At 42.9% G+C, this 12,388-nt stretch overlaps 1 long non-coding RNA gene across 1 annotated transcript in view; it reads left to right on the top strand.

Annotated features, from left to right (window-relative positions):
• The window catches only part of LOC126259592 (uncharacterized), a 616,409-nt gene that overhangs the window by 416,668 nt on the left and 187,353 nt on the right, over positions 1-12,388 (top strand). Inside the window, exon 4 of the long non-coding RNA XR_007546537.1 lies at positions 3,231-3,258. This is a non-coding gene — a long non-coding RNA (uncharacterized LOC126259592). The remainder of the gene's footprint in view (positions 1-3,230; positions 3,259-12,388) is intronic.

The raw sequence follows: 12,388 nt of genomic DNA, 5'->3' as shown, positions 1-12,388 counted from the left end.
TGAAATAATGCGTGAGACGTCAGAAATCTTACTAATCATACCACCTCTATCTTCACATGCTGCATGCCTGAAAATAAGCCCAAAGCTCTTCTTCATGTACTGTTCTGTCGATAACTGCAATTTTTTTGCTCCTAGTGTAATACCGTTACATAGCAAATTTGCAGTACCTATGGCTTATGCGACTGCGTAATTATAACAAGAATTGTAATACCGGTGTTCTGTCACATTTTTAGTGGCTTTTGACGATAGATCGCCAGACTGCCTTTTTCTGTGCGAACATCCACGGAACCTGTGAATGTCTTTCACATCAGGACCAAATAGCGAAGGTAAAGAGCATAGACTCCACGTCTCTGCCGAACTGAAGACAGTTGTGCAGACCAAAAAATGCCGCAGTGCAATACTAAATGAAATGTGCGTTGTTGCAGGTTCTTCCCAGAAGTACCGAGCAAAGCCGAGATATTTAGATCCTTGGCCCGTACGAGGCCCGCACAGCCGGCCCGCGTGAAATCTGTCGCTCAACAAATATCCCAGGCGGGCTACATATCGTTTCGCAGAAACGGAACATGGATACCACTAAGTCAAATTTTTCGCATAGTGGTCACACGTTCCTGTTCTGATGACCACAGTTACAGGGCTAACGGCGATAACATTGCATGTCTTCCCAAAATGAGCACTCTTTGACAGCTACATTTGGGACTGCGCATCTAAGGCTCCGGTTTTTGCAATGGAGGCAAGGCTCCTACGTGACCTTTATGTTTATTGCAGTGCATCCCGAAGATAAGTCTGTTTTTTTTCCTATACGTTGCTATCCTGACGACTGATCTATAAATCTATATATGTGCCAATATCGAGTTTGACATTCACGTGCGCATTCGTTTGTTTAATTAGTGGATTTAGCAGATCGGTAATTGAGTTAATTAAATTTTCGTTAGCGTAAGCTGGTCCGGATGAATTTTCGAACAAAAATAAAGCAATTATGATTCTTTCAATTGCACATTCGGCACAAACATTTCAGAAGACGGAACTGCAGTTTGACAGTGATCGAGCGCAATTGAAATAGCTCTGTCACAGAGTGCTGCATAACGAAGCGACAGGTGTGTTACGCAGATATATGAATTATTTGGTCTCTCTTTCAGTCAGCAAAAACTGCAGAGTGGCACGTCTGTTTCAAACAACGCAGTGTTTCTAGGGCAACGATGGGTAGGCGTGGAATTTCACTTAGGTGTTGTAGTTTCACGAAACTGCGTCGACCCACATTCTTTGGAAAAAAGGATTTCTACGGACGCTGGATTTCGTGTTATGAGAAGAGACTTGTTTCGCAGTAGCAAGGATGAACAGGTGCTCATACCTCTTCCGGAATGCACTTTAGAGCCCTCGTTTACTGGGCTTTTTCTTCTTGTTTTGATCCATATTACCTTCTCTAAAATATTGAAAGCAAAGAGCGTGCAGTAGAAGAGGTCCACTGCCTAAAGTATCAGGAGGATATTCGCTTATAACTTTCGACTCGGTTGTTTTCGGACCATGGCTAATTGGTATGTTTAACATTCTACATCATTCCTGAAAGTTAGCAATATCGTCACGGAATCACGCGGAATAATATTTTTGTCCGTTAAAATTTTGCTTTGCGGCTACATATCCAAATATTGAAAAAAACGTAGACTAACACAGCACAGCGTTGTCATATCTTCAACTGCAGTACAGTTCTGAGGCGTTACAGAATGGAATTATATACTCTAATACTCATGCATTATTGCGATTAGTGCAGCGAGATGATGTAGAACATAACTTTCATTATTTTGTTTGATATTTCCTTTGAATTAAGACCAGCTCGAGATGCTTGTTAATATTTCAGTTTATCGATACATTGGCTCATAAAATGTACTACCTTTTATCCAAGTGTTTATGAAACTGCATTTCTTCACAGACACTCATATGAGAAGGAGTATGATAATCTAGGAAGAAGCTTTCTTGTTAAGTAACAATATCTGCACAGTGGGAAGCACATGTGACAATTTACTCCACTGTGTTTAGCAGAGATTTGAACCAGATCGCCTACCTTTCTCGCGGACTGTGTTTCCAATTGACCTGTCGAAACACGCATTACGGACAGACTTAGCTTACCTCCGAGTGATTTCACTGTACGATATTTGTCATAATCCAGTAGGACCATTACCACCTCTCACAGTCGAGCAAGATGAGCACATGTAATTGTTTGTAGGATCTGTTAATTACGTTCCTCCATCCTCTTGACACTTAAGAAGCTTTGTGGCAGCAGGCGACAAGAAGTAGTCTGTTGGTTATTACTGGCTATGTTGTATAAGCAGAACGAAAGAAATAAAACTACCCCGTTAGGCGTTTTCAGCATTTTGTGAGGACATAATCTAGACAAGAAACCTAGCCGATATGAGCCCGATCGAGTGATGGATAGCATGCAGGAAGTGCGACAAAACCACAATCAGCTCAGTTGCTGGCTTCAGTTTTTCGTTATTTCAGATATCTGGGGGCGAGAATACTTACAACAAGCGACATTATGCATTAGAACGTGATCATTATCACAACGTTTCACTACGAAGCTGGTGTTCCGTGCGTAATTTCTGCGCCAGTTTTGTTTTCCCTGACCTTCCTTTAAGACTGGCACAGAGCTGACAGGTATCTCTCACCCATTCTTCAAACAGATTATTTCCCCAATCGATACAGTTTTGATCTTTTTTTGTATGCGTGAGTTTACATTTGAAGCAAACTGTTTGACTGGAAAATTAAATTTTGCCTAGGACGGAGGTACCGATGTTCATCAACTTGCACACGTAATCGAAAATGCGGATAATACATTCACTCTGATCTGACTGTATGCAAGAAGAGACCAAAAATGTCGTTTCGTGAGATAAAATAAGTTCACCATTGTCAGAAACAAATTGCCTGTGAGGCCAGGGCATTGCATGAGGAAGAGCATGTTATTACTTCATGTTCTAACTCTTAAGAAAAATGTATTGGCGGATCAGAACAAGCGGCAGGATACTAATGTCACTAAATAGCGACGCTGCTATCTGATAGTATTGTCCAGTAGCGATGCAAACCCAACTATGTTAAGTTCGATGAATGTTTACATTGTAATGCAAAAAAGTATTTGGACTTGTTATCTACACGTCATTTATTGAACATGTGTTTTAAGATATTGTTGATATTAGTGGATGCTCAAGTAAAACTACTAACTGCTTTTTCTTCTGTTTCAGGTATGTACCCAGGGCATGTCATCGTAACGTAAGTCAATTTTCTCAATCTTCTGTCTCCTCTCTCTCTCTCTCTCTCTCTCTCTCTCTCTCTCTCTCAATCAATCTTCCTGTCTTTTTCTCTTTAGCTGTTGCTCCATGCTCATTCAATGCTCTGTTTGTACAATGCTAAAGTTTATGGCACATAAAAGTTTTCAATATTGCTACTTCTCCAGCAATCCAATTGAATGTCGGTGTCTTTCTGTCCTGTCAGATATAAACCACAGCGATTTTGTACCATCTTCTGAAAAAAGAGACGCACAGTGTCGTAGAAGGCAACGATGGAGAAGGAAATCGGTCGTCCTTTTTTAAAGAAGCGTCCCAGTATTCAACTTAAAAGACTTATGGAAACCACCAGAAATTTAATATTGACAGGCCGAACGAGAATTTGAACCTCATTCTTTCGCAATACTGGTCCACTGCCAATGCACCACCTCATTCAGTCCTTCTTCTGATGTGTTATAAATTGGTCTCTGTTGTTGAAATGTGCAATCCCTGGCACAAAACTTGTACATCATTTATATCTTACGAAATAACGAAAGAAAGGTCCACAGTTTTTGCCAAGTGACAGTCATTTGTAGTTTGCACCCCTCGGTAACGCATAGAACGACGAAACCGGTAGTAGTGCAGAGAGAAAAGGCCTTGAGGCATGCAAACTACAAATAATGCCACAATGAACGCCCTGCGAATGGATAATGTATATTGATCGAAAGAACGTTCTATACGTTGCTAACAGATTAGAGAACAACATATTAAAATTCAGCATGAATAATGATTGCCGCGTACATAGAAACTATCAAACTAATCGGCATGCAAATGAAAACAGTGCAACAGAAACAAGGGATTGCATGTACCAACATTATTTAGCCAAACATGAACGATTTGTGTTACGCAATATCTTTCAAGCCAGCCTATGTTATCACAGAAAAACCAAAAAGGAAGAGGACTGAAGCGATTGAAATAGTGTTGCAGAAGGATGTTCAAAGTTAAGAAGAGATTGGAGAGGGAAACAAAGATTAGAAAAATAGACAGGATGGTACGACATGTGTTAAGACGTCAGGGAATATCTTCCATGGTACTAGAGGGAGCTGTAGAGGGTAAAAACGATAGGAGAAGACATAAATTGGGATCCATCCACTAAGTAACTATGGAGTTTGAGGTGTAAGTGCTACTCAGAGATGAAGAGTTTAGTCCATTGCAGAAATTCGTGGCGAGTAGCGTCAAATTAGTGAGGAGACTGATGACAAAAATAAATAAATTTTATCCTTGACTACATCATGTAAAAAATTGACTTTTTAAAACAGTCAGTTATATTATTGCTTTATTTTAGGTTTCCATTAAGTTTGAGTAAAAAAAGCAACGAAATGTTCGTGAATACAGCAATAGCTAATAGACTGTAAAATTAATTAATCTTCGGTATGTCAGAGACTAATTTTACCTTGATCATGAGCTCAATAAGCTCTTTGCGGTGTTACATTTAACGCGTCGCTAAGTACAGGTACACACGCCTTTCACTTTATTGCCTTTGGTTAATTAAATTACGCCCGAAGAGCTATTAAGCGAATCACTGACACGTTCGTCGTATTGCTCTTCCAGCTTTGATATAGTAATTACCGAAAGTTTCTTACCAATTTAAATGTTGCTACACTATAACCCCAAAATTAATTTTTCCCAATTTACTAACGAAATATGCTAAGAGGTGCTTAGTTACTAGAAATCGAGTTTTTGCATTATATTGTCTTTAATGCCGCACGGACACAGGTAGAGAGACAAATGATCGTAGTACGATCGCGTTGCACTAGCACTTGGCTCCTCAAAAATATCTGGGTGTCGGCAGTTAATGCTCGCAGTGGAAAGGTTTGGAAAAAATATGAAAAGCAATGGTTCAGGCACTGGACTCGTAATCGGGAGAACTGCGATTCAGTTTCCCGTCTCGCTGTCCAGAATTAGGTTTTCCGTGCTTTTAGTAAAACGCCGATTTTCTGCCGCTTTCCTCCCCGACCCCAGCATGACCTCCGTCCCTAATGATTTCGACGTCGACAGGACACTAAATCCTAATCGTCCCTTTCAAAAACGATAGAGAGGAGCATCATCTTTAACGCACTTAGTTTTCAACTTAAGCTATGGAAAGGCAGTAGAGCACTTGGCATAAACGTTCAGAGCTGAACTGTCCACAAAATATGCTTGTAGGATAACTGTATCACCTCTCACAAATTACGTTTTTCTTCCGGTTACAGGCCGGTGTGGCCGTGCGGTTCTAGGCGCTTCAGTCTGGAACCGCGTGACCGCTACGGTCGCAGGTTCGAATCCTGCCTCGGGAATGGATGTGTGTGATGTCCTTAGGTTAGTAAGGTTTAAGTAGTTCTAAGTTCTAGGAGACTGATGACCACAGATGTTGAGTCCGATAGCCATTTGAACCATTCTTCCGGTTGAAGCCAATGTAGATGCAGAATTGTTCTTGACGAGTACGAAATAGCAGTGCCTGTGTTATTAAGAACTACGATGCAACGTCTCTTCGGACATTATTCGCCAATACCAGGCTCTCGATTCTCAGTAAGTATGTCCTTGCTGGGAGGGAATATAAGTAAGATACGAGTGCAGGTTGTGACGCATGGACGACGACAAACAGAAGTTTGGGCTTGGCCGTGATTCTTGCATGGACAGCCGAAGCGGTTAAGGCGACCGCTCACATAAAGTTGGAAGTCCAATTTCGAGTCCCGGTCCGACACAAATTTTCGCAGTCGTCATTCCAGTATACAGCCGATGGTGATTCCCAGTCGCAGCTGCGAATATACGAGAGTTGGAACTTTAACAGTGGCAACTATTTATTTGTAGCTTGTACAAAATAGATACGTGTTTCGAAGTTTTACTGACCTTCAAAGTAGTCACCAGCATTGTGTATAACCCGTTGCCAGCGATGTGGAAGTCGTAGGAGGGAACTCACAAGGGCTTAATTCAGGGTAGTGCGGTAGGTGGTATAGCACTTAGCAGCCCCATCAGTGAAACAAATCAGTAACAGCTTGCACTGTATGTGCTTGAGCTTGTCCTGCAAAATGATGATCAGATTCTTCAGAAAGTGTCATCACTTCTGTCTCTATGCTGTTCATTTTTGGAACACAACCTCCGACCAGCTTAGAGACAGAAGTGATGACACTTTCTGCTGGGCCTGACCATCATTTTGCAGGACAGTGTTCAAGCACGTACAGTGCAAGCTGTTACTGATTTGTTTGACTGATAGGGCTGCTAAGTGCTATACCACCTACTGCACTTCCCTGACTTAAGCCTTCGTAAGTTCAACTCGAGTTATAAACTGAAGGAAACACTTCACGGCGTTAGCTTCAGAACTGCTACAAATTCGTCGCGCCATAGACCGCGCCGCTCGAACTGTCAACACAACTGGCACTGCTAAGAGTAGCCTACGACTTCCACATCGCTGGCAACGGGTTATACACAATGATGGTGACTACTTTGAAGGTCAGTAAAACTTTGAAACGCGAATCTATTTTGTACGAGCTGTAAATAAATAGTTGCCACTATTAAAGTTCCAACTCTCTTATTTCATGTAATTATTCTTGAGTCTTAGATAAATAATGTCAGTGGTAATGCAAATGGAGCATAAAGTGGAATAAAAAGCAGTTACACAGGAAAACTGTGGTACAAGAATAAGGGAGCACAATCTGAACTCAGGGAGTCAAATTTCGGCGGAGTGGATAGAGAAAGAAAGAGACCTGCAAAAACAGGTTAGTGCAATCGATGAAACAAAGGATGTTCTTCCTCGGCATACATTGGCCTTTTTTCTTGTGGTTGCCTGAGAACTACGTCGCTAGTATACCTGTAGAGTATACCTGCGAGTAATGTGTGTGCGTTTTTGCGCGCGCGCGCGCGCGCGCGCGCGCGTTTGTGTGTGTGTGTGTGTGTGTGTGTGTGTGTGTGCATAAAGTAATATTAGTATTGAATGAAGATGATGAGAGAAACCATGTGCCGTTACATATCATATTCCTCTCCACTGGCACCAAAGGGGCTGACAAACTTCACTTCCCCATCCGGTAGACGGATCACCATCAACCGTGTCATATGTTATGAGACACTGCCGAGGTTTGGAATTATATCTAGGAGATAGGCGCAAAGACTAGCGACCAGGAACCTTATGCTACGATCGCCCCTCCCCTTCCGGATAAATACTTGGAGTGAAAAATCTAATCCTCCACTGGGAGTCGGACCGACTTACCTCCGAGACGGTCGCCACCGCACAGACGTGTGTTAGCGACCGCGGTTACGGAGGCGGGTAACGGTTTATTGATTATAGATGACCTTAGATGTATTCAAACACTTGAGACTTTGGAGCACGATACTCAGGTGACGAAATAAGAACACAGGAGTAAAGAAACGGAAAGCAGCTGTAAGCGTTTGATGTGTAATAGTGTGTGTGGATATTAGGAATTCGAACGTGTCGACCAGGGATAGGCAACGGCCTTGCCGCAGTGGATACACCCGTTCCCGTGAGATCACCGAAGTTAAGCGCTGTCGGGCGTGGCCGGCGCTTGGATGGATGACCATCCAGCCGCCATTCGCTGTTGCTATTTTACGGGGTGCACTCAGCCTCGTGATGCCAATTGAGGAGCTACTCGACCGAATGGTAGCGGCTCCGGTCAAAGAAAACCATCGTAACGAGCGGGAGAGCGGTGTGCTGACCACACGCCCCTCCTATCCGCGTCCTCCACTGAGGATGACACGGCGGTCGGATGGTCCCGATGGGCCACTTGTGGCCTGAAGACGGAGTGCTACTATAGACCAGGGATGGGTGCAAGGTATCTCTTGTCTCAATACCCTGCGGCTCTTGTCGAACTGTTAGTGCTGCACAAGAACAACTTCTTGTAGCCTTTATACGCTATACAAGTTATATACGGTCACTGTCTACATGTTATGCTGGCAGCTCTAAAACCTCTTAAACAACATCTTCTCAAATGCTAAAACACGCTGACTATGTACTATGACGATCCTCCTGACGTATTTTGATATTGCTTAGTCCCAGGCAATATTCTAGGAAGATATTTCAATAAATGGGTTCAGTCAAGAAGTTCCTGTTTATTTCTCATTTAGCGTAGAATGTGTTTAGGGACCAACGACTAAAAGTAGAGGACCGAACTAGTCATTCAACTGTTGAATTTTGTAAGAAAGCTCCATAAGAACCACTTGGGACCACTTGCATGTAAATCACTGTAATCAGCACTCCAGTTCACTAAATACAAATATCGATATGAACTGATAAACATTTCAGGGAGCCTTGCCGACCTGTGCTCAACAGTTATCAGCCAGATGTCAAACAGTTCACAGCAAAAATAGGCACTTTGGGAGGAACGTCACAAAATTAACTTCTTCATTCTTTTTGTCTAATGAAATATTATTTCGTGGATGTTATCTTTAAAATTAAACAAAATTTCTTAGTCAGTGAAACATAAGTGCTTCTTCGTTATCGTTAACGTTTAGTCCCTAAGGAAAGCCTCTCTCTTAAAATCAGTTCCATCGTTTACGGTTCCTAAAGGTAAGGTATGTGAGGATCTTTGTTATGAATGAAATAGAGAGGTATTAGGTTGAACCGGGGCTTTTCATCCTGAAATCTCCTTACTAAATGGAAACTGGTTGTTGTAATATACGCTACGGTAATGAAGACTTGCTGATTTGACACTGTGTGGAGCATGCAGCACCAGTTATATGGAGATGAATAGGTAGAAAGAAATAGGGTAACGCAGGAAACGAGTTCAAAAACGGTACGCAGAAACAAAGTGTGTCCTACAGTTTCTAATCCATCGTGTAAATTTCAGTGACTTCTTGTATTTCTTTCGTTTCGCCGTCTTTGAAACACGATGAACCAGTCATTTCTCTGCGTGTTGTGTTTTCCTTTGTGGCCAGTATTCCCCCATTCTCTCTCTGACCTTCTCTTTCTCTCCTCTTCCGAGATGATGGGTTTCGCCTTTGTTTTAAATTTGTCTTGGAAAATTATTTTTTCGTTTTTAGTACAGATATGAGCTATTTTTAATTTTCTTGGCTTTTTCTTCAATTTCCGTAAACCAATTAGGTTTCGGTATGCGGTTATGGAAAAAATAAAAAATTCGTTTGGTTAGTCTACTAGAGTTCATTCTGAGAATCTATCCCTAAAATTTAAGTCTCCTATTTCGCTTAGTATCTCAGAGTTTTTCAATTTTTTTGTAGATAGTTTCATTCTTGATGTACACAATTTTATTATCCGGAAATTTTATTTCCTGTGATTTTTCTGAAAATTTTTCTTTCTTTTAGTTCTAATTGTTCTGTGTGTCATATGTGACTGATAGTTAGGGTTTCTGCTGCATTCAGTGCTTCTGGCTTAATTACTGTTTTATAATGTTTAATTTTAGACCCCCTCATGAAATGAATTTCTTGTTGTACGCCTCTTTTGCCAATTGGAAGGCCAATTCAAGTTTGTTTTTCATGGATTCTTTTAGCCTGTGTTCTGTTGCATACCAACTAATCCATTCCCGCAGATATTTAAATTCTTTTACTATTTCTTTTTTTGGACTTTTAGGTATTTATTTGGGTGTTTGTTGTTTGTCATTATTTCAATTTTTTTCAAGGGAAATTTTAAGTTCTATTTTAGCTACTTGTCTCTCTAGTTCAAGGATTTGTTGCTGTAACTCCTCCATTGTTTCAGCAAACAGGGCCAGATCGTCTAGAAAGCCAATGCAGTGGATTTTGTTACCTCCTTTTTGCAACCCAGTCTTTTTCCGCTGACTGTATTTTTCGTCGCATTCTCTCATTACTTTCTCAAGTTCACAATTAAACAACAACGGGGAAAGCCTATCCCCTTGTCTTATTCCTGATTTTATTGCAAATGGGTTTGATACTTCACCCATGAACTCAACTTTAGGCACATATTTGTAGTAATGGCTTTTATGACGTTAGTTGTCCTCTTATCCAAACTTAGTGTCAGTGACGTGTTACAAAGAATAGGTGCCACTTCCTTGAGTCATGTATTCAACTGTTGTAGGTCGTTATCAGCTGCAAGTAACCGTGGCAGGATACGCACGGCAAATTCTGCCTGAGGCGCGGGCGACGAAACACAAATACGAGACCGCACAGCAGCTGTAGATTATTTGGAGAGATGGTGGGTTCCAGGTCGGCGACAGACGATACAAACCCCTCCCACCCCCTACAGCTTCCCTCGCTGTGCGACGCCCATCGATCACGAGGGTCGCGCGAGCTGCGCCGTGAGAAAGGCGGCACCGGCCTTCTGATGCACTTCGCGTGTATCTCGAAACGTTCGTGAGGAGAGGGACTTCGGATATGGGTTCTATAAGCAGCCACTTTCTTCAGACAGCGAACAGAAGTCGCACGGAAGTTGCGTTCTGTTCCTGCGTGACAACAGGTCCGTGCAAAGAGGAGCACTGCAGGAAATGCGAAGTGTTACAGCATGAAGCTTCAGACCGAAATTTATCAGACTTCTTGGAAATCCTCATCACATAACGGGTATTAAATGATTAAACATTTAGTCCATTCCGAACTGATATCCATCATTAACCTCCTTATGCTGTCTGACCCCCAACGGCATCCTGTATTCGTTGTGACGTGGAAGCAAACAGCCCCCCAAAGAAACCATGCGCGAAACACATGGTGTGTCATTTCGTAAAGACCGTTGACATAAAAGCATACCTCTTTCCATCGCATCTCATACATTTTCTGTGGGCAACAAATCAGGGATCGTGGCAGACTAATCGAAGATCCGTACATTACCGAAGGCGTTCGTGATATTTACTGCAGTGCAGGCCCTGGCGTTATCCTACTGGAATATCCAATTTGATACCCTGAAGAGTATGACAGTAGGGTTTGCCATGCCACATACTTGTGACCATTCAGCCTCCATGCAACGATTACTAAATAAAACCTGTTATAATATCTAACAGCCTCCCTCAACATGATGATAGAATTTGGAAAGGTACGGCCCTCGAGAATCGCTACTTTCTGTGGCCTTTCACCATGCCGTCGTCATTACCAGAATCATAGCTCGTGTTGCAAAAAATTGGAAAATTGTGGTAAGGACTATGGGACCAAACTGCTGAGGTCATCGGTCCCTAGGCTTAAGCACTACTTGATCTATTGTATTGTATGTTAAAAGGGGCCTACAAACGACGGAGAGGCTCCGTCTCCGCCGCAGTGGTCCACAACCCCACGACGACTACCGCAGTCCACTTCACCCTTCCGCCGCCTCACACCGAACCACTTTTTCAGGGTTATTGTGCGGTTCGGCCGCCGGTGCCCCCCCCCCCCCCCTAGGGAACGTCTCACACCAGACGAGTGTAACCGCTATGTTTGCGTTGTTGAGTAATGGTGGTGTACGCGTTCGCGGAGAACTTGTTTGCGCAGCAATCATCGACATAGTGTAGCTGAGGCGGAACAAGGGGAACCAGCCCGCATTCGCCGAGGCAGATGGAAAACCGCCTAAAAACCATCCACAGACTGGCCGGCTCACCGGATCTCGACACAAGTCCGTCAGGCGGATTCGTGCCTGGGACCAGGCGCTCCTTCCCAATCCGGAAAGCCGTGAGTTAGACCGCACGCCTAACCGGGCGGGCGCTACTTAATCTAACTTAAACTAACTTACGCTAAGGACAACAAACACACACACACACACACACACACACACACACACACACACACACACACACATACCCGAGGGGGGACTCGAACCTCCGACGGGGGGAGTTGCGCGAACCGTGACAAGACGCGTAAAACCGCACGGTTACCCCTCTCTGCGCTCGTGTTGCAGTCCAAATATTTAAAACGTGGCACATGTTCAATCCTTTTGTTGTTAATAACTGTCTTCTTTTGTACGTGGTGTTTACCGTAAAAGGCCTTAGCTCTCGCTACGTGCAAAAATTTTTGAGGTTGCGTATTTCATTTAGGCGATATTGTGCTAACTGGGGCTCATTTTCGCTTTCTTGTATTATTACTTTGTTATGCTGTCCAGTCACATTAATGTGATCAGCGCCTATGTTCGACGTCAACGTGCAATAACCACCACAGTCGTGAAGTGGGAGCACTAGCGTTTCGGGATGACGCGGACAACAGTGCAATCATTGCCATAATGCGAG

Source organism: Schistocerca nitens, chromosome 1 (genome assembly GCF_023898315.1).
Source record: "Schistocerca nitens isolate TAMUIC-IGC-003100 chromosome 1, iqSchNite1.1, whole genome shotgun sequence".
Classification (NCBI taxonomy): domain Eukaryota; kingdom Metazoa; phylum Arthropoda; class Insecta; order Orthoptera; family Acrididae; genus Schistocerca; species Schistocerca nitens.
Note: the sequence above shows the minus strand (reverse complement) of the source record. Positions and strands in the feature narration are given on the sequence as shown.